The sequence below is a fragment of the Stomoxys calcitrans genome, chromosome 3, assembly GCF_963082655.1.
Source record: "Stomoxys calcitrans chromosome 3, idStoCalc2.1, whole genome shotgun sequence".
In the NCBI taxonomy this organism is placed as follows: Eukaryota; Metazoa; Arthropoda; class Insecta; order Diptera; family Muscidae; genus Stomoxys; species Stomoxys calcitrans.
The window spans coordinates 5,773,065-5,795,652 of NC_081554.1; the positions used below are offsets into that span (position 1 = coordinate 5,773,065).

General features: G+C 37.0%; 1 protein-coding gene across 1 annotated transcript in view; it reads right to left on the minus strand.

Moving 5' to 3' along the window:
• Nucleotides 1-7,066, minus strand: part of LOC106080811 (rho GTPase-activating protein gacU) — a 110,528-nt gene extending 103,462 nt beyond the window's left edge. The window contains exons 1-2 of the mRNA XM_059364543.1: nucleotides 6,579-7,066; nucleotides 6,079-6,312 (exon numbers count right to left, since the gene is read on the minus strand). The gene's annotated coding sequence lies outside the window, so the exon portion shown is untranslated. The remainder of the gene's footprint in view (nucleotides 1-6,078; nucleotides 6,313-6,578) is intronic.
• Between the last annotated feature and the right edge of the window lie 15,522 nt (nucleotides 7,067-22,588).

The following is a 22,588-nucleotide window of genomic DNA, read 5'->3' on the forward strand; positions in this document are numbered from 1 at the left end:
CACACAACTTATGTGATTCTCCTGTTTTTATATAATCGTCTTATCTGTTTCTTTTATTATTATTTTATTGTAATAGTTTTAATACAAAGTGCTCCGCTATAATCGTTATTTCATATCTATATGATAACCTTAGTAACCATTGCAACTAAAATAAACTTTTGTCATTGCTATTATTACTTGTTTTTTTTTTATTGTCAAAACCCAACTACAATTTCCTATTAGCAACTGAAACCGCTGTGAAAGATAAGCTGGTAATACACCCCTGGCGAGACAATGATTAATTTGCACCTTGAATAATCTTCCCAGAACTCTAACCTACACAGTCTCATTTTGCTAATAGAAAATCAAATAGACATTTACATGTTTACACACACACACACACACATACATACAAACCATGCAAATAAATTCAATACACCAACACCCCAACAGTTCTTTGAAATTTTGAAAAATTGCATCATCGCTACGAGAAAACAAATGCACATTTTATAGCCATTTTTTTCGTTATTTAACTTTTTAATAGATAATGCGCACAGTGTAACGATATCACAATATATTTAGCCATTATCATAAAAAAAGATAACATTGTTTAAAAAAAATTAAAAAATTTAATACAATAAAATCCTAAAATTACAATACATGTCTTTTAGATTTTTCGTCATGATAAAATATTTATACAACATTTTATTAAAATAAAAAATTATTTATTAAAATATATCTGAAAAAATAAAAAAAACAACATATTTTAACCCAATTTTACACAAAAAGAAATTTTTGGGAAATTTGATTTTATGAACTAATTTAACAAATTTTTGTTCATTTTTGTTTGTTTCTCTTCCGAGACGAGCTAAATGATCGGTGATGCAAATGGAAAAGGAAAGCCAAAGATAGCACACACCCGAACCACTATGGGACGCGTTTCGTCCTTGGTTAGAAGACTGTTCAACCATATTAGGTGTGATGGCTTCAAGGGCCGTGCTTTGGCATGTTGTATTTGAATCGTATTAATAGCGAAAACGCATCTATGATACAATTACCGCATCAACCAAGCTCGACAACCCTGCTTATTAGCTGTACTTTTCCCAATGCATGTATTTTTGTGTAATGACAGACATTCTATCTGTGTCATTCGGCAGAGCCCGGCCAGGATTCGAACCTGGGCACACGGAGCAACGGCGAGAGCCATTGCCGTTGTCGTAGCGTTCAAAGCCATCAATACAACTTCCAACAGATGAACAAAATCAAAATCGTGCGAAGCCGACTTTATAATACCCTACACCCACTTTGTACATAGTGGGAGCTATGTCTAATTCGGCACCAATTTTGATGGACCTCGCCGGCTGTTTTCAGATGGGTTATTAAACAATCCGTATCACATTTCGAGCAACTATGTTCAAAATGTAACAAATACGGTTCACATAGGACAAGATTATTGCTAATTACCCAAAATTTGACGAGCATATATATGGGAGCTATATCTAATTCTAAACCGATTTCGATCAAACTTCTCAGATAAAAATTTGGGCAAGATTGGTCATAAAATGCGCTTGCAGTGGCTCTAGAAGTGAAAATCGGGTGATAAACATATTGGGTTGCCCAAAAAGTAATTGCGGATTTTTCATAAAGTCGGCGTTGACAAATTTTTTCACAGCTTGTGACTCTGTAATTGCATTCTTTCTACTGTCAGTTATCAGCTGTTACTTTTAGCTTGCTTTAGAAAAAAAGTGTAAAAAAAGTATATTTGATTAAAGTTCATTCTAAGTTTTATTAAAAATGCATTTACTTTCTTTTTAAAAATCCGCAATTACTTTTTGGGCAACCCAATATATGACAGCTATATCAAACTCTTGGCCGATTTCTATGAAATTCACCAGTAATGTCGAGAGTCATTAGAAATCGGACGCTTATATATATGGGAGCTATATGCAAATCTGAATCGATTTCTATGAAATTCACCTGTAATGTCGGGAGTCATAAGAAAATCCATCATGCCATATTTCGAGAGAATCGATTAGCAAATGACCATATGATTGCAATATTACTGCAAATCGAACGAACATATATGTGGGAGCTATATCTCAATCTGAATCGATTTAAAGCAAACTTTATAGCCATTGTGGAAGTCGTCGAGGAAAGCGTTGTACACAATTTTGGGAAGATTGGTCAATAAATGCGCTTGCAGTGGTTCTAGGAGTGATAATCGGGCGATATATATATATGAGAGCTACATCTAAATCTGGACCGATTTTCATGAAATTCACCAGTAATGTCAAGAGTAAAGAGAAAATCCTTCGAAACTAATTTCAATATAATCGGTTAATAAATGATAATTTTATTGCATTATTACTGCAAATCGGACGAACATATATATGATAGCTACATCCAAATCTCAAACGATTTCTATGAAATTCGCCTGTAATGTCGGGAGTCATAAGAAAATCCTTCCTGCCAAATTTCGAGAGAATCGGTTAATAAATGAACATTTTATTGCAGTATTACTGCAAATCGGCCGAATATATATGTGGGAGCTATATCTAAATTGGAACCGATTTCTTCCAATTTCAATAGGCTTGGTCTCTACGCCGAAAAACATGCCCATACCAAAATTGAATTGTACGCAAATTAACATGGACAGACGGAGAAACAGACGAACGGAAAGACAGACAGACTGACGAACATAGCTAAATCGAATGAGAAAGTGATTCTTAGTCGATCGGTATACTTATCAATGGGTCTATCTCTCTTCCTTTTGGGTGTTACAAACAAATTCAACAAGTTTTAATACCCTGTACCACATTAGAGCTGGCAAACTATCGATAATCTCAACATTCGATATTTTCGATAGTTTAAATAATAAAAATCGATAGTGCCGATACTATCGTTAATTTCCCATCGCCTATATTTCAGACGAGAAGTAAAGAAGTAAAAATTAGTATATCGTTTTCTATAGAAGCAATATCAATGCACAGACCAAATAAAACCAAGATTAATAAAGTCAGTTGGAAGTCATGAGAGAAATCATTATTCAAAATGTTAGTCTAATCGGAGGAAAATTGCGCCCTCTATAGAGGCAATATAACTTAAAGGATTCATTCAATGTCGAATAGCATGGTCTTGTTTAGTTTCGCAAAAAATATAACTTTTGCAATGGTATCCATCGATAAAATATCAATCGATATTCATTCAAAAAAATAAAATATCGATAGTGCCATCGATATTTTGCCAGCTCTACTATACATCCGTAGACAGACGTAGATTCCATACTTTTCCCATAGTAGCAATGTGCCTGAATTTCATTAAGGAGCAGGGGCAAATTTCTCACATATCAATGAGTGCTGTCCGATTCAAGTGTAAACACAATGATGTCACAGTGCAACTCCTCTTTGTGGAGAAATTTTTGCATGGCTGCATCGCCAAATGGTACAGTACCGCACGAATATCGCCAGCAATGGGAGTGGATAACCACAGCTGACATTTTGTTTTTAATATTCTCGCCATTCGAAGCAGCTTCATAGGCGGACATGTAAAGCTCTGCGCTACGGTGGCCTCCAACGTATGTTTTGAAGCGCATTAAAAAAATTGTGTTTTTTCGTTATTTTTGTTAAACATTAGTCATGTTTTTCTCGTGCGTATATTGTGAGCATTTCGTGAGTGTCTCGTGAGCCGTGACTGGCGTCGTGATCATGATTTCCCTCACTCGCACAAAAAGAATTTTAATTCAATCCATGTCACGCACGATTATGTGATTGGATTTGGACCTGTGCTTTGTGGACAATTTAACATGGACAGACAGACAGATAGATGGACAGACTGACGCACAGACAGACAAAGGACAACCAGACGAATAGAAAGATGGATAGACAGACAGATGGACATAGCTAAATCGAACCAGAAAGTGTATGCTATCCGTATGCTGGATCTATCTCTCTTCTTTCTGGCTATTATAAGCAAATGATTCCACCGTAGCGCAGTGGTTAGCATGTCCGCCTATGACGCTGAACGCCTGGGTTCGAATCCTGGCGAGACCATTAGAAAAAAAATTTCAGCGGTGGTTTTCCCCTCCTAATGCTGGCAACATTTGTTAGGTACTATGCCATGCAAAAACAGGTGTCGCACTGCGGCACGCCGTTCGGACTCAGCTATAAAAAGGAGGCCCCCTTATTATTGAGCTTAAACTTGAATCGGACTGCACTCAAATGACTGCAAAAACAAATGAATGCACGAACAACGGAGCAGCACGTGAGAAAATTTGTAGCAGCAAAATGCTCATACTAAGAGGTTATTTCATTGGCAATCGAAGACCGCTTAGGTAACAAGTTTTTGGCTTTGTCTGTGTTGCTAGGGCGTCTTTCCGTCTGTCTGTTTGTGTGTCCGTCTGTCCGTCTGTCTGTCTATTCGTATTTTTTTGCCTCGAGACGAAGCCTATTAAAATTAGAAGAAATCGGCTCAGATTTGGATATAGCTCCCATATATATGTTTGTCCGATTTGGACTAATACTGCAATAGTATCGTCATTTGTGTACCTGAAATTTAGCACAAGGGAGTCCCACTTCCTCGACATTACTGGTGAATGTGATAAAAATTGGTTCAGATACAGATATAGCTCCCATATAAATCTACAATCCGATTTCAACTTCTAGGGCAAGCGCATGTATCAACCAATCTTCTCAAAACTTTGCACTACGCTTTCTTCTACGACTTTCACAAAACATGCAGATTTTGGAAATTGGTTCAGATTTGGATATATTCGCCCGATTTATATGGTCGCCCGATTTGGACTAATACTGCAATAATATCGTCATTTATGAACCAATTCACATGAAATATGACACAAAGGATTCCCTTTTGACTCCCGACATTGCTGTTGAATTTAATAGAAATCGTCTCATATTCGGTTATAGCCCCCATATATATGTAGCACCCGATTTTCACTTTTAGAACCTTACTCTCCGTATTGCTTAACAGATTTTCTCTAAATTTTGCACAATGTCTTTTTCTATAATTTTAACTGTGTATACCGATTTTGGTTATAATCTGTAAAGATTTAGATATAGTTCTCATATATATTTTCGTCCGATTTTGACTAATATTGTAATAATTTGGTCATTTGTTAACCGATCCTCACAAAATTTGTCACTACGGTCTTATAATATTTGTGATCATTGGTTAATTTCATAGAAATCAGTTCAGATTTAGATATAGCTTCCATATATATTTCTAGATTTTTTACTTTGAAGGACTTTGCTAACTCATTTTTGCACCATGATTTTTTCTATAACTCCCACAATATGTCCGGATTTTGGTCGAAATTCTACTTTTCCAATTTCGATGACTTAACCTTCCTAGCCAATGTGGTGTAAGGTATAAAAAGGTCGGCTTCGCCCGACTTTAAGCCGTCCTTACTTATTTTTTATATAAAAATAGCTGAACCGGGCCCGCTCCGCTACGCCTTCTTTTACTTTATTGCCATGCTACGAAAATAGTATTTGCACATCGCTTGACTAACAGTTTAACAATATAAGTGTCTTTATATGAATTCTATAAAAAAAAATTTCAATTTTATTTTAAATATATCTAATATTTATTAACTTTTTACGAAATTTTGGTTTCCGTGGCTTTCTACATTTGTTAATTAAAATACGCATATGCGTTCGTACCACTGTGCAGTGTATTTTCGTTTGTGGTGTATGTATCAACAAAACTGGCGATTATGAGAAATAGGGTAGGTAGACTATGACTGCACTCACTAAGTGCATGTCATAAAGGATTGTAAATAATTTCCATTGCTAATCATATGTTGTAATAATAAAACTTAACGACAACAACATCAACAACTAAAACCAGAACTATAAAATACACACAAACACCACACAGCAAGAGGGAGAGGGAAAGAGAAGGAAGATTGCGAAAAAATTATTAGTGCACACGGTGGTTGTATGTGAGTAGTTGACCCCCACCAACAGTTTTTATGTTAACATTTCTATGTAAATGGCAGAGCTGAAATCGAAGTCATACTCCATAGATAAGGTGTGTTTTAAACATAGAATAGCAGCATAGGGTAAGTAGGTATGTACTTACATTTTCTTTGATTCCAAAACGGCAGATGGCAGAACTTTACCCAAAATGACTAATAGTGATAATGGACACCTATGTTGAAAGACGAAGATGTTTAATTGCTTGCAGGTGATAGTTCTATGATAGGGGGTAAATGTCTTTATTTTTGCGTTGCGACTTCTCTGCACAAAGGAATATTAGATGTTGTGGCGCGTCTAGGAATTTTGTGATTTTTTGCGTTTCACCGATGACGAAGTGCTGTGATGCGAAGTGAAAACAATTCAAAATCGTAGGCGTTTTTTTTTTTGCTGTCCCCAGTTGTTGTGAAATTATTTCTAAGCTAATTATTTAACACAATTTCCGTGTGTTATAGCAAATATTGAAAGCACTTCCGTTATTCTATTTTAAATGATGAGGGAGATTTGTTTTTGCTATACTACATAAATGTATAATGAAATTATTGCAAATTTTTGTTAATATTACTTTTTAATTCACTCTAAAAGTTCTTGAGTGGCGTTGTGTACCTCATTAGCAATGTGCTTGTTGTATTTTATGAATGAAATGTTTCTTGTTGTTGTTAGGTTTTTGCGTTGGCATGGCCCCGTTTCGTAGAGTGAAGTTATTTGTTGTTGTCTAATTCAACAGCAGTGAAATGGTGGGTCTAGCGCAAGCACCCAACACAGCAAAGAGAGGGGGGCTCTCACATTCAACGATTATGTCTTTCTCCCCACCTTAGATGTTGTGTTTACGCTCTTTCTCTCTGACTTTCTAGTTTGTTTGAGAATCTAATGCAGTTAGCCCCCGCAGACACACACACACACACATAGACTTGACGAATAAAAAAGCCGGCATAGAATAACGTAAATACTATATTAGTGTTTGTTGTTGTTGTTGCTATTGCTGTTGTTTTGCCTATTAGCACATTAGTTCTGTTTTGTTTTTATGGTATTATCACGTTTTTTTGTATTGTTGTTATACACAAACTGACGTATGAGAGTTTTTTTTGCTTTTTTTTTTTGGTGATGAAAATCTTATTGTTTTGTTTTCAGTTCTAACACTGGTAATTCAATTTTTAAAAAAACACAAACATTAACACACACACACAGACACACATTTTCGAAGAGAAGCGCAGAGCACATTGATTTTTGTTGAAAACAATTTGTTAATTTGCAATTTGTTTAAGGCGCATTAATTTATTTCTGTTTATCAGTTCAAAACAAGAAGGCCAAAGGTATTTTTAGCAGCACCAACACCATGCCATCTAAAATGAAATAACATTTTAATAGCTAGGGAATTTGCGCCTTAAACAGAAATGCCAGCGATTAGAGAAGGAGAGAGGGTGGTGGGAATCCCCCTTACAAAATTCACCAAATCGTTGGATTTCTCAAAAATTCTTAAAATTGTGAAATATTTTGAGCTTTTTGAAGAACAACTTTTTAACTTCATTAAGACTTAATGTAATGGAGTCTGATTTGAGTTCTGACGTTTAGCCGTTGTTGTTTGTTGCTTACTCAATAGTTCAACTTCAATACTGTTGCCTTTTTCATTGTGCTATGATGAAATTCAATTTGCATTGCTTCTCTTTTTCTCTCTCTCAGTTCTTTTCTGTGACTCTTGTGCTCAGGAATATGGAGGTTCATTATGAACGTTCTGTAACTAGCAGGGCCATCCACATTTGCTAACAATGTGTGAGGTGTAGTGTTGCCAAGAGCATATAATTTTTTTGTGAACAGCCATTAGAATCGGTTATGCATGCAAAAATTGCAAAATAGGTTCATTTAATTTTTTACATTAATTTGACAATGTGTAATTGGAAGCCGCCGTAGCACAGAGGTGAACTTATGAAGCAAAACAGCTGGGTTCGAATCCTGGCCAGGACATCAGAAAACAAAATGCAGCTGTTGCTATCCCCTCCTACTGCTACAGCATTTATGCATGCCATGTAAAAACTTCTCCCCAAAGAAATGTCGCTCTGCGGCAAGCCGTTGGGACTCAAAATAGATTGGAGGTCTCTTATTACTTACTGTGACACCAAGATTCGACATGTTTTTCACCATTTCGCCTTTCAATCAGATTTTTGGTCGTTCCGGTTTGCGTGTACCACAATGCTGGCCTTCAAAAAACTTTTTGCTGGAGTTTCTTCATTCATTCTGACATCACCTAGCCAACGCAACCGTTGTATTTTTATAATTTTAACTATGCTAACGATGTCATACAGCTCATACAGTTCGTAGTTCATACGAAGCTGATACTCTCTACAATGCAAACTCATCCATACATTTTACGAATAATCCCCATGCCTCAGAACCATAAAACAACACGGGTAGTAGTCTTGTATAGTGTAATCTTCGTCTGTCGAGAGGTGGCCTTGCTCAAGCCATCGTAGCATCTGGAAGCCACTGTGGCACCATTCTAAAACTTCTCTACCAAATGGTGTCACTATGCGGTACGCCGTTCAGACTCGGCATGAAAAAGGAGGCCCCTATCATTGACTGCACTCATTGACATATGAAAAGTATCCCCTGTTCCTAAGGAATGTTCATAGAAAATTTAATAGTACCATCTGTTTGTCGATATTATCTGCGCTTTATTTCGAAGCTGGCGTCCTTCGTTTCAGTTACCGTGGTGCCAAGGTAGTGAGATTTGCTGACTATCTCAAAGTTTTACATAATACGCTCGAGATTATATTGTATGCGGTGGGGAGGAAGGAAACTTATCGCTCTGTAGTTGGCACATTCCGTCTTGTCCTTGGGCATGCGTTCTTCCAGTCAGGTCGCGCAGACGAGCAATACGGCGTTTTGCCTCTGGTCTTGAATAGTTCAGAGGGGAACCCATCGGCACCTGCTGTCTTGTTGTTTTTCAATATGTTGCTGCTAATTGAGCCTCATTCAGACTGGGAGGTAACATTCTATACCATCTGCGGTATCCTCATCGCCGCCATCGTCGGACTAGCAGCTATCTGTATCAGTTACCAGATTTCCTACTTCATCTCTGCAGGAGGTTGTGCCTGCACCAAAGCTATCGGTATAATGTTTGATTCCTTGGTAAAATTTCCGCACTTCATTCCGACTCTTGTACATCTCAATTCCCTCACACTCTCGTCTTTTCATATCCTTTTTCTTTCTGCGGAATAGACGTTTATTCTCTCCCCATTTCTCCCGATACACAGTATTGCTTTGTATGCCGCATTCTCCAGGCGCTCGTAGAAAATTAAGAAGGAGCATAGGCACAAACAAGGCTGATGTTTGCCTTTATTCGGATTATGGCTAGCTTCCTACCCACCAGAGTGAACCCGGAGATAAGGTAATTCAGTCTCGGACTAACCATAAATCCAGAGCCAAATTCATGCCTCGTACCATGACAGTTATAGTCACAGTTTGTCACCATTTGGAGTTATTGTGACGCCCGATTAATCGGGCTTCCTGTAAGGCGGTAATATCTGTTTTGTACTTTTCCAATACATTGGCCAGTGCGAACATTGCACCTTCTTTGAAAAGAGTCCGGACATTACACATCCAGGTCATTTTTTCAATGTCAACGTAGGGAGTCCGTTTGTACTATTATTTGGTTTCTCAGAGTAATTCCTTTAGTTTTCCGTATGAGGGTTACTTGCCCGTCGCCCCAACAAAATGGATTATGAGGAATCGCACTTGTATAACTCGCCTTGTCATTTTCTAGTTATTGAACTAAGGCCGGTTTTTTCTTTTTCGATGACAATTTATTGTATCGTTATTCTTCTGGCTAAAGAAATTTGGCTTCAAATAAATTGACGTTCCGGTTAGCTAATACTAATTTTTTTTTTCTACGAGAAAACCGCCCTTAAACTTGCATCGGACAGCACATATTGATATGAGGGAAGTATCTCCGCTGTTCCAATGAAATGTTCAAATTTTAATTCGAGGAATTCCTTATTTTTTTTTTTTTAATTTTCTCAAAGTTAAGTGCTTCATTCGAAAATCCCTACCCTGTGCCATTAAAAAAATCAAACGGTAACCCTGGCCTTTTCGACCGGCCCACTGAGTCATCAGCAGCAACACATCATTGTAAAAGCCATGCAACATAATGCACTCACTTCATGACAGAATAATTCTTAATAAGAATCTTCTCCTTCTCAGCAGAATTTCATACTCTCTTCTTAGAAACTCTCTGCTCTCGCTCCATTAATTTATGCGAATTGTGGGGGGGATCGTAAGCATAAGATTATCTGATTTGAATTTGTGCTATTTTATTTTTTATGGTTCTCTCTTCCCTTCCCCATTGTGTTACCTATCGATCATAGTATTTAACATAGCTTTGATCGTTCGTTTCTATAACAATTTCATCGGTCTGACACAAATTCTAACATGCTAAGAAAGTGTTGTTGTTGCTTTTTTTATTTTGTTATTATCTCAACTCACATTTGTATCAACGTGATTTTGATTTGTGGGTCTGATTGTTGTTAACCAAGCCGGTCACTGAGGGGTAGAGAGCATGTAATCAGACATTCTCCGCCGTTTGTTTTTTGTACTTGTATGCATGTATGGTTGTATTAATTTCGACATCATCATACCCATTAGGAACTTTACACAATTTATGATTTTATTATTTTATTTTCTTCTGATACGCAAATTCCAACGATTTCAGATTGTTTATCATTTATTATTTTATTTTAATAAGGGACTTTAACTTACAAAAAACAATCTTTATATTCTATTGTTGGGGTTACGGTTTTATTAACTGTCTGGCCATAGACCACATCCGCGTACACATGAAATTATTGAAACTTTCCAAAAGAGACTTAAAGTTTAGCATAATTTGGTTTCTGGATAACTCTTCAGTCTGAATGCCAGTACGAACTGCCCCATAAACCAGATCTCATGTTTTTTAAATCGTCTCACTTTCGTATGATTAATATGCTCGGCTATTTCTTCTACATTTCTCATACGTCCAAATTTGTACTAGTTATTTATTTCCCTTCAAACTTATTTTTCAAATAAAAAGGTTGTTGTTATTATGAGTGTAGATTTTCGGAGGGGGAGTAGTCTTTATAGTTCGTATAGTTAAAATCACGTTTAAGTAAATATCATTTCTGCTTAACTTAGTGGCCCATATAACCCTCGCTAATTTTCTTTAAAGTCACTTCAAGAAATTTTAGTCTTAAAAACATTTAAATTTATTTATAATATTTATTTTAATGTCTTCCTTAAAGTTCAAAGCTGCACTTTATAGGGGTTTTCCTTATTTTGATTTAACTTAAAAATTTCCTATGGGGTCTTAAAATATCTCGTGCTCATGCTAAATGCCCCCAATCTCTCACATTGCATTAAAACACAAACGGCTTTATAAACAACGGAGAGAGGGAGAAAAAAGCCCCATCTAAGTAAACAACGAAACATAAACATGAAGGCAAAAACAGTACTACACACACATGCATGCACGCCCATAATACTCACTAGCTATGGACATCATGCTACAACTGCAAATAGAAAAACACCGTCAATAATACAAAAACAAGTTCAATGTTCAAGTTCGAGGAAAATCGACAGCTTCGTATAGATGTATGACCAAGTGTTTGTTAAACTCGAACTGCAGCAGAGCAGTAGCTGAGCTGTTTAGACTATGGCGTTCGACGTATGCGAACTAAACAAAAAGACAGTCAAACACGTCGCTTTCAAACACATTTGATCGAAGGGAACATCCAGCATGTTTAAAGGCGTCTGTTTAACATTGCACTCACTACTACATCTAAGAACAGTGTGGTGTTGGAAGTTTATAAGCTCTTGCTCTCAACCCCCCAAGGGGAGACTCGCACACCAAACACGCACATAAAAATCTAACAAAAAATTGATCATATCTTTGGTGTAACAATTTGCCAACAATTTTCAAAATAGCAAAACAAAGCATAATTTATCGAAATCGCTGTAAGTAACTACCGAAATGCTATTTGAGGTGATAACAAATCAGAAGATCGTTTTTAATAATAAAAGTAGTGATAATACAATAACAATTGATCACATAAACTATTGGCAAATATGAAATGGCGGTAAATTTCTAAGTTTGCCAATGACAGTTCTTTATTAGGTCATAGAATTTTGTTTGGTTAAGATAAAAAGAAAGTTATGGAAAATGGCTGTGGTTCGGCTTGACGGGCCAAGCCATGGCTTTTCCTCTGCCTTTAGAAAGCTTTATATGCTCCGAAGGAATAAAGATTTTCAAATATGATATAGCTTTGACATGTAGAAAAACTTACTCTTAGGCATTTTGCAAGTATGGTCCGAATACATCCAGAAACAGTTATATCTTCTATATCATCAATCTCACAATTCGACTTTTGGAGTGTGCAAATATCCCTTTGTTTTTATTTAATTCCATTGAATATCTAATTACCTCGTTGAGAGTTTCAAATAAGTCGTGTCATCATCGACACTGATCGTTTATGTGAACAGAGAATGTTAAAGAACCAAACATTAGCATTGCCGCACTGCTTGCATGGGCTGAGAGTAGTGAGCACAAGTACCAACAACAAAAACAATAGGTGTACTACATTGTTATGGACTTATGAATGTAACTTTAGCTGCCGACCTAGTTAATGTTGCTGTTCTGTTCATTAGTTATTGTGCGCGCTGTTTTTTTTTTTTTTTTGTTTTGCTTTCATATATGTATATGTTGCGCGGTGTAAATGTTATTGTTGTTTTCTGAGACTTGTTTTTTTGGTGAGTTCTGCTTGTGCCAGTTGGTTTTACGCCATTGCATGTTGTTGCTGTTGATTTGTGTTTGGTGTTTCGTCAATATTCTTATGTAGAAAAGTCGCTTTCTCTTTTCATTATTGATAAAAAAAACACAGCACAACACAACACACTCGCTTTATTACCTATGTACATATGTATGTATGTATGCATGCATACACCAGCACACCATGTTAATCAGATTTGGTCAAGTTCTTGCTTTGAATACCAAAATACGCAGTTCAGAGCACTACACAAATGTCTTCAATGATTGATCTATTCAAAGACAGAGTAAACGACGTTGACGATCATTACGGTGACCGACTAAAGCCACACAAACTCTTGAAACAAAAACAACACAACACAATGAGACCACAAACAAAAAAGAGAAATGCTTTTCTTACATGACATGTTCTTTGAATCTGCTAAAAGGGTGCTTAGAGGGAGAGAGAAGTTTATGGAACATTTTATTCGCTCTGTAGATTACCAATAGGTGGGTAATGTGTTAGCTTGTCTTAACATTTCTTATTTGCATAATTATTACAATTACGAATCGGTTACATTGTTGATTATTAAAGCATTTGCCTCAGCAGTCGCAATAATCTAAAGAAATGTAGACTTTTTAGAACAAATATGGCTAGGTGAGGTGAAAATAGAGTGGCAGGGCGATCTGGCTAACTTGGAATAGAAAATTTGTATCTTTACCATTTGGAGGAAATAACTGTTTCTGTGATGGCTCCCATTCTCGCGAAACGAGAACTGTAGGGACAACTTGCAAGCGCCGTTTTGTAAAATTTCTCAGCAACGTTTTCATGCTCTCATCCTGCAATAAAAGTTGTACAAGGGTATGACTTGTAATCATTATTTTCATAAATCAATTCTAATGAACATTTATCAGATGCCACCTGATCTCAAATCTATATTTAATATAAAATTATTTCTCAGCATCTCCCATTAGCTCTTAACAAAATTAGAAAAGAATTTCTTGTAAGTCAAATACCTTAGCCACCACAAACAATGGCTGGGACTGCAACAAGGTTAACAATCTGTAATTACCTTGACTAAATGATTCTCGCCTTAATGTGGCCTAAAATTATGAAGAAGATGATGAAGGCATGAGCTCTACTTGCAACACGCGTACCATATTTCCCATAAAACGAAAGCAATTTAGACAATGATGAAAAATTACACTCATTTTCGAATTCTTATGAAATTCTAGACAGGGCATTTTAAAAACTACAACAAAAATCCAAGTGAACCTACATACATAACCCATGCCAATAGCAAATGTGATACGCCCAAACACAGACAGCACATACATATACACACACACACACATACAAATACACTTCAGGCTACAAATCACATAAAAAAATGAACTCCCCCCCCAAAAAGGAAGAATTCAAATGGTAACAAACAGTTAGGGCAAATGGGCCACTTTCTGGGTAGGGCAAGTTTATTTGCTTTCGTCCCCGTGTCATTGCTCCTATTACAAAGATATTGAACTTTCACAGACTCTTGTGCGGCCATTGCTCAATAAGTTCAATGCTCACAAAAAAGGACAAATAACCTTCAAAAGTTTACACCATTCTTGTTGAGATTGCAACAACGACCTCTAACCTCTAGGTACTCTCCCCACCACCCACCTTGTCATCATCATCATGATTCAAAATCAAAAGAACAAGAACGTAACAATTCAGAGGACAACGACAGTGAAAGAAAGTAAAGTTAAGTGGCAGCCATCAGAGGGGAAAAAAATGGCATTGCTTATGTCTGGCTATAGTCTAATAACCTTTCACTTTCGCCATCTGCCTTTCCCTTTCGGGGAAAATTCAAAAATCATCTTCACCGTCTTAAGGCGATTACGATGGCGGCAAAGGAAACACACACAGATGGAAAGTGTAACGACCGAAAATTACACAGACGCCCACACCCAACCACACATTCAGCACGCACATGCAAACACAACTCAACTGCTACAGGACTGTAAGGAATACGGGCGAGAAGTTAACGTTCGTTGCAAAAAAAGGTCCTGCAGATTTATACTCGTGAATGAAATCGAAAGCAAACTTTTGCAAACAGTGGTTTTTGTGCGAATTCTTAAAGGATTTAAGTTAAACAGATAGAATTGTGGTAAGTTCGGCTGGATCGAATCTTATATAGCCTCCATCATGGAACGAATTTATTCTTTGCAGGGTTTTTCTACAACAAAGGATAGTGGAAGAATAAATGAGGAACCCGATTTAGATCATTCTGCGTATGAATGCTAAAAGCCATTATAGAAGTCATGTTTGCAAGTTTTCAGTCTAATTGGATAAGAATTGCGCCCTCTGGCAGCTCAAGAAATATAACCCGGAGTAAGGTTTATACCTGAACATGGCACGTTTTACCACTCCCACTAGCCTACATCAAATAATTCGTTTCAAAGTTAAAAAAATAATCAAATCAAAAAAATAATTCGTTTGACATAAAGAAAATTTTCGCCAAGTAAACATCTTTTGTGAAAAACGTTATACTTTGTTTATGATAAAAGTACATGTTTTTGCGATAAATTCTTGCAATAACTTGTGACAAATATAAAGTTTTTTTATACCCACCAACATAGGATGGGGGTATATAATCTAGTCATTCCGTTTGTAACACCTCGAAATATTGATCTAGGACCCCATTAAGTATATATATTCTTGATTGCCTCGACATTCTGAGTCGAACTAGCCATGTCCTTCCGTCCGTCTGTCGAAATCACGATAGCGGTCGAACTCGTAAAGCTAGGCGCTTAAAATTTTGCACACATACTTTATATTGATGTAGGTCATTGGGGATTGCAAATCCCATATAAACCGATCTCCCGATTTGACTTCTTGAGCCCCTGGAAGCAGCAATTTTCGTTCGATTTGGTTGAAATTTTGCACGTAGTGTTCTGTTATGACATCCAATAGCTGTGCAAAGTACAGTCCACATCGGTCTATAACCTGATATAGCTCCCACATAAACCGATCTTCCGATTTGCCTTCTTGAGACCTTACAAACTGCAATATTTGTCCAATTTTGCTGAAATTTTGCATGTAGTGTTCTGTTATGACTTCCAATAACTGTGCGAGGTACGTTTCAAGTCAATCTATTACCTGATATAGCTCCCATATAAACCGATATCCCGATTTGACTTCTTGAGCCCTGGAAATTTTGCACACAGTTTTCTGTTATAACGGTCCAAATCGGCCAAGAACATGATATAGCTCCAATATAAACCGATCTCCTGATCTGGTTTCTTGAGCCCTTACTAGCCGCGATTTTTATTCGATTTAGCTGAAATTTTGCATAAAGTGTTCTGTTATTACTCTCAACAACTGCGTTAAGTACGGTCCAATTCGGTATACAAACAGATGGGCTCCCATATTTGAGCATAATCCATGGTGGTGGGTTCCCAAGATTCGGCCCGGTCGAACTAAGCACGCTATTACTTGTTTTACCCTGACAATACGTTTCATTTTGATATATAAAACATGTTATTCGAGGTTTCAACTAGTTTTTCTTTATCTATAAATGGATTTAATGTCAAACGTTTAAAATGGATTGTGCATATTAAAAAGGATACCAAGTTCAATTTAATGGTGCAACATCATTCAAACTCAAGTTTGTACAAATTATATGCAGATCTCAGTTATGATAAGCAATTATATTAAACGCCTTCCATTTTCGCACAACTCCATTATGGTTTTGTATTATGATCTGTTATATTCCTTTTGGTATAAATAATACAAAAAATAGTTGTTGTTGTTTTCGTACATTTAAATACCTACCTTGTAATGTATATTTCTTTATTGCGTAAATGTTACCAAACAATGTATGTGCCCAGGATTCACTAATAGAAGGGTAGGTCACATGTAAAAACATAAAGTGGATAGGCCCCATAAACATCATTAAGGATGTCAAATCTGACGATTGAAAATGTCATCATATAGGAGAAAACGTAAACAAAGAATGAATGTAAAAAGAGAACAAGTTGACATCCTCAATGCCAAGTACTGCCAAATATTAAAAAAAAAGTATATCGGCTGATCGCTTGGCTTAACCTTATTCAGTGAATCCTGGTATGTGCCTTAGAAATTCTTGTTGTGTTTTCTTGAACCTGGCAGCCATTTGTGTGTTGCTCTAATGATTTTTGTCATTGGACATACCAATTGTCACCTTCCGAACTTTACACCCGCACTCGTCCAAGCGGCTTAATGTAATGACTGTTCTTTGCTCGATCAAAACAAAAAATGTAGTGTGTGAGAATGTGTCTATACCAGTGACGAGCACATAATTGCTATTATTTGCAAGTCTATTGGTCTGATTGGGACTATTTTCTTGTGTACGTACAAAGTAATGAGCAATAGAGTGAGATTTTTTTGCCAACCACTAGTCTATACGCTCAAATATTCATCCGTTCTTTCTAATAGGAGAGACACAAGAGAATTATTATTGATCCAGATCACGAATAATCGTTTGCGGCTATCGAAGCACTTTTGCAATTAAAGAGTATTTGGTTTTACAATAAAACGGAAGGTCCTTTTACTGTAGACGAAGTTGCTAAACAAAGTTAGTTACGTTCAATAATACTTCGTTTATGGCTACCGTTTGAAATGTTGAAGCGAAACCTTAGACGGTTACAATAAAAGCAAAACTTCGTGATAAAAGTATTTTGTTTGTCGTACAAATTTCCCAAACGTTTTATTTTTTGCGTATGGTAAGATGGACTTAAAACATCTGGCGATCAAGAATATACAACTTAAACCCAAAAATTCGCTTTTTTTTTAAATTATTCCGAGTAAACTTCATATAAGCTGTACATATAAAGACATAAAAATGTCCCTACGACTTCTTTCTTAAATCTCAATACAAAGCCAGTTTTAATCATGTCTCCTAGTACTCAAGCAGATCACTGTTCAATATCAAAAACAAAGAACTTTTTTGTAGTTGCCATTGTGAAGGACATTGAACTGCTTACTGTAAACCAACACCCAGATGTTGTTTTGCAATGTCTGTGCTTACCCTGAAAAAATCTAGAATTTCTTAGGGTCGATTGACTCAACAAAGGAAGGGTTCAAATCCTCCCAAGTAATAAAAAAACACACAGCGATTACACAAGTTAACGGCATTTACAAGTTCATCAAGCGTGCCCGTTAACTAAAGATGAGTGCTGGGCCCAAAGAAGAAGTGGCAAAAATGAAGGCACTTTGATGAACACAAAATATAAACTTTTTTGTTATGACAAAGGTTTGGCAGAGAATTGAGAGGATCGACACGAAGAGGGAATGAAGTGTTTGAGGTGCCTGCAAACAAACTCGACCAGCAACCGGCCACACAGCCAAACAATTCCTAAAAGTTTAGAACATTTTGCCTGTCCTGTGGGTACTTTTTTTGTATGCGTAACAGACAAAGAGCAAAATAGAGTCACAGATTGGAGAGAGGGCAAGCGAAGGGGGTAAGCGTAAAGAAGCAAAAGAGTAGGAGCCAAGTGAACGAACTGCAAAAGTGTTGTTGAGGTGGTGCTCTGTGTGTTACGTTGCCTCTGCTGCAGTATTTTGTCAGTGAAGAAGCCGACTGCTGCCTTCGTTTGTGGCGATGGCTATGAGGACGATGATGGTGTTAATGTCATTGGACTATGCGTTGTTTTGCTGCGCCTTAACCTTGAAACTTGGTGGCAAAGTATTTTTATGCAAAAAGGACACCGACATTTTAGAGGTGTGCAAGTGTGAGTGCATGAATGTGTGTCTCAATGAGATTGTCTTAATGGGCAAACCACACTACGTAGCTTTGCTACGCTTTGCAGCTCCTTGCTTTGCCTTTAGAAGACAAAAAAAAAAAACAAAAATATTATGGGCTATTGCTCTGGTCTTTGGTTAAGACGATATGGCCTTGTTGTTGTTGTGTTGTTTATTTGATATTGAGAAGACGCAATACTCGAAGGTCTGACATCAGAGCCTTCCTAATACTTTGTTCTAAACAGTTGCCTTCGCAAAAACACTTTTTAGACATAAGGTTGTGTGCGTGTGTATGTGGACATAACAGCGTTGCCGTTCAGGGCAGATAAAATAAAATAAAATAAAATAAAATAAAATAAAATAAAATAAAATAAAATAAAATAAAATAAAATAAAATAAAATAAAATAAAATAAAATAAAATAAAATAAAATAAAATAAAATAAAATAAAATAAAATAAAATAAAATAAAATAAAATAAAATAAAATAAAATAAAATAAAATAAAATAAAATAAAATAAAATAAAATAAAATAAAATAAAATAAAATAAAATAAAATAAAATAAAATAAAATAAAAAAATATTATAGAATTAAATAGAATGAAATAAAATAAAATAAAATTAAATGAAAAAATATAGATTAATTTTAAAGTCAGAAGTCAAGAAGTCAGATCGGGAGATCGGTTTATATGGGAGCTATATCATGTTCTTGACCGATTTGGACCGTACTTCGCACAGTTGTTGAAAGTCATAACAGAACACTATGTGCAAAATTTCAGCTAAATTGGATGAAAAAAAACGGCTTCCAGGGACTCAAGAAGTCAAATCGGGATATCGGTTTATATACGAACTATATTAGGTTATAGACCGATTTGTACCGTACTTAGCACAGTTGTCGAAAGTCATAACGGAACACTATGTGCAAATTTCAGCTAAATCGGAAAAAATTGCGGCTTGTAAGGGCTCAAGAAGTCAAATCGGGAGTTCGGTTTATATGGGAGCTATATCCAAATCTGAACCGATATGGCCCATTTACAATCCCCACCGACCTAAATCAATATGAAGCATCTGTGCAAAATTTCAAGAGGCTAACACCTCGCGTTCGACCGCTATCATGATTTCGATAGACGGACGGACGGACATGGCTAGTTCGACTCAGACAATCAAGATATATATACTTTATGAGATCCCAGGTCAATATTTCGAGGTGTTACAAACGGAATGACTAGATTAGTATACCCCCATTCTATGGTGGTGGGATGTAATGTAACTAAGAAAAAGGTATACCAAATACTACAAAAAAATTAAAATTGGCAACCGAATAAGAACATTAATTTTCCCGCTTGTTGAGTAAAATTTACACAGGTGGCAACGCCGTCACATGGCCGCCACACATTTGTGCGATGCCCTTATATATTCTCTCACCATCTCCCTCTTTCGTCTTCGCTGTTAATTTGAAGTTCATGTCAGTTATTGTGAACTTTGCTAAATGCACTCTGGCTCTCGACCCTCTGCCTTGACTCACACATGCTAGTCAAAGCTCAACGTACGCTCGGTCAATGATGATGAAAGCAACAACAACAATAACAACATTGTATTCGTAGTTTATGGCTTGTCTTGCAAAATGTTGGATTATTTATTTAGTCCCTATTTTTCAATGGAAATTTAGATGACTCATTCCTTGCCACCCACCAACTAACCAGTCAACAAAGAATCCAACAATAGCAATTTAAAAATCAATTCTAATTCTGAAAATCATACCATGGTGGTGAAAACAGGTAATAGGACTTTTTTTGTTGCATAAACACACTTTGAAATGAAAATTAAAGACAATGCCGGAGAACCCATTAAATATTGAGAGAAGAGCACATCAAGTTCGACATTTGCTTAACAATTTAAGAAAAAATCTTACCAAAATTTTCAAAAATTGTTCTTGGGATCGCGGGTTGTTCTTGGATATTTGGATTCCAAGAAGTAGGTACCTAATGTGTTAAAAAAAATTGTTTACTACTAGAATTGGTGTTATTTAGTACTTACTTACCGGACTGAGCTAGAGTTTTGAATTTTGGCGATCAATTACACCATGAACATTTAAATTAGGTGGTACATTAGGTACTCAATGACACTATAAAGTGGACATACTTCCCATGCCCAGCTCAAATGGAAGGATACAAAAATGTACCTCCTAACATATGTTCTACAATACATCTGTTGGATTGAAGAGTTAGGTTAGATTGAAAAGAGGGTACGGATTTCAATCCACTCCATGTCACTATGGACAAACATCTAAGGCAGTAATCGGCTTATTGTGCAGTCTAAATCAGAAAAATAACCCCAAAGAAATCTCTGTCATGAATTCAGTGCTGCTGACAAAATCCTTGATAATTTTCTATTCAATGACATTAAGTCTATTAAAGTGTAGTATCGTAACCACACCATAGAGCGGAAGTTTGTTAGCAGCGAAAGCCAGGAATTGACATGAAAATGTTCCAAAGTCTCTACCCGACGTGCGCCCATAGTCCTATGTGACCCCTATCAACCGTTTTTTTGATTCACAGTGCCTTTGTCACCCTTACCTCCGACTGCGTCACCTATAAATGCTTTTCTTTCACAACGCTTTGCGACGACAGTCCGCTGGTCTCTACGACCATTTCTTGCACTCATATTCACTATGGCCCGGCACCCAAACGATGCGGATCTTGAGAAGGCCTTCTTACACTTCAAGAAATCCTTTTTACACTCCAGGGCCTGCGTGTCCCTAGCATCCTGGTTGTTATAGCCCTGATGTTTACTGTCCATATAGATGTTCACACTCGAAGTACTCTCGTTAACACACTATCACCTCACGCATTTCGTGATCGCCCGGATCTCCGCCTTGCAGTATCGTATTATGGTCAAGCAGTCGGAAACAGCTCTCCGTGTTAACTCCAAGTCCTCGCATTTACATCATACTATCTGTGATCGCCAAAATATCTGCAGAGTCGAATTGTGGTCTGGCAGTCGAAAACATATCTCAGTTCTAGTATCCCCAATTTAGACTCCCAGGCACACTCTGTTCTCTACCTTTGATCTATCAGTGTAGCATAAGCTTGCGGATGCACTACCAGGATTCCGTCAACTCAAGACAGTGCAACTGGAACAGCCTCACACTCATCCTGAAGTATCGCCTCAGGTGTTCATCCGATCACTCAACATCTCCAAATCCATCAAGGTTTCCTTTCGTCGCCTCGATTATCCTGCGATGGTATGACCTTCTGCTATCTTCTATCCACTCCCACATCGCCTTAAGTCTAATAGCCGCAGTAACGACCTTTACACCTTATCCATATGTTTATGGATCGGATATCTTGACTAGAAGAGTCTCCAGTAACCTGGCAGTCATAGCCCCATCTAAGCCAAGACAACATATTCTCTGAACCTATTGTTGTGTCGTTATGTTCCACTTTTCACCATAGTCGTCCATCAAACTACTGGGGCGTAAGTTAGTATTGATCTAACCACGTTCGGATTTAGTCCTCATTTCGAGGTTACGGCCCGTCTATAAAGTATCAAACATATGAGAAACCTCTTAGTACATTCCTGGATGCATTTGCACGCTACTAAGTATTTGATATCCGAAAAGGATAGCGAAATCATGTTGGCGCTTGAAATTCGTCCACCTTTGTCTTCCTAGTGTATAGGCAAATCTCAATCTTCTCAGGGCTACGTTCAGATCCCTTAGGTCTAGCCCAGTCGTATGCCATCGTCAATGCCCTTTCGGTTGGCGCTTCAAATTGTCCTACCTTTGTCTTCCTAGTGGATAGGCAAATCTCAGTCTTCTCTGGGTTACGTTTAGATCCCTTAGGTCTAGCCCAGTCGTATGCCATCTTCAAGACACTTTCGGTTTTTCTGCATATCTGGTGATTATCCTTTAAGCACTCAACTAGGGTTTATTAGACAATAAAATGTTAGAGAAACTTCTTCATTTACCCATATCTTGTTGCCCAAATCTCCTGAAACTCTAACACTTGGGGGAACATTAGCAAGCACCCCCAAGTAATCTGCAAATGAGAAAATTTGCTCACTGACCTCTTTTTGCTTTGCTG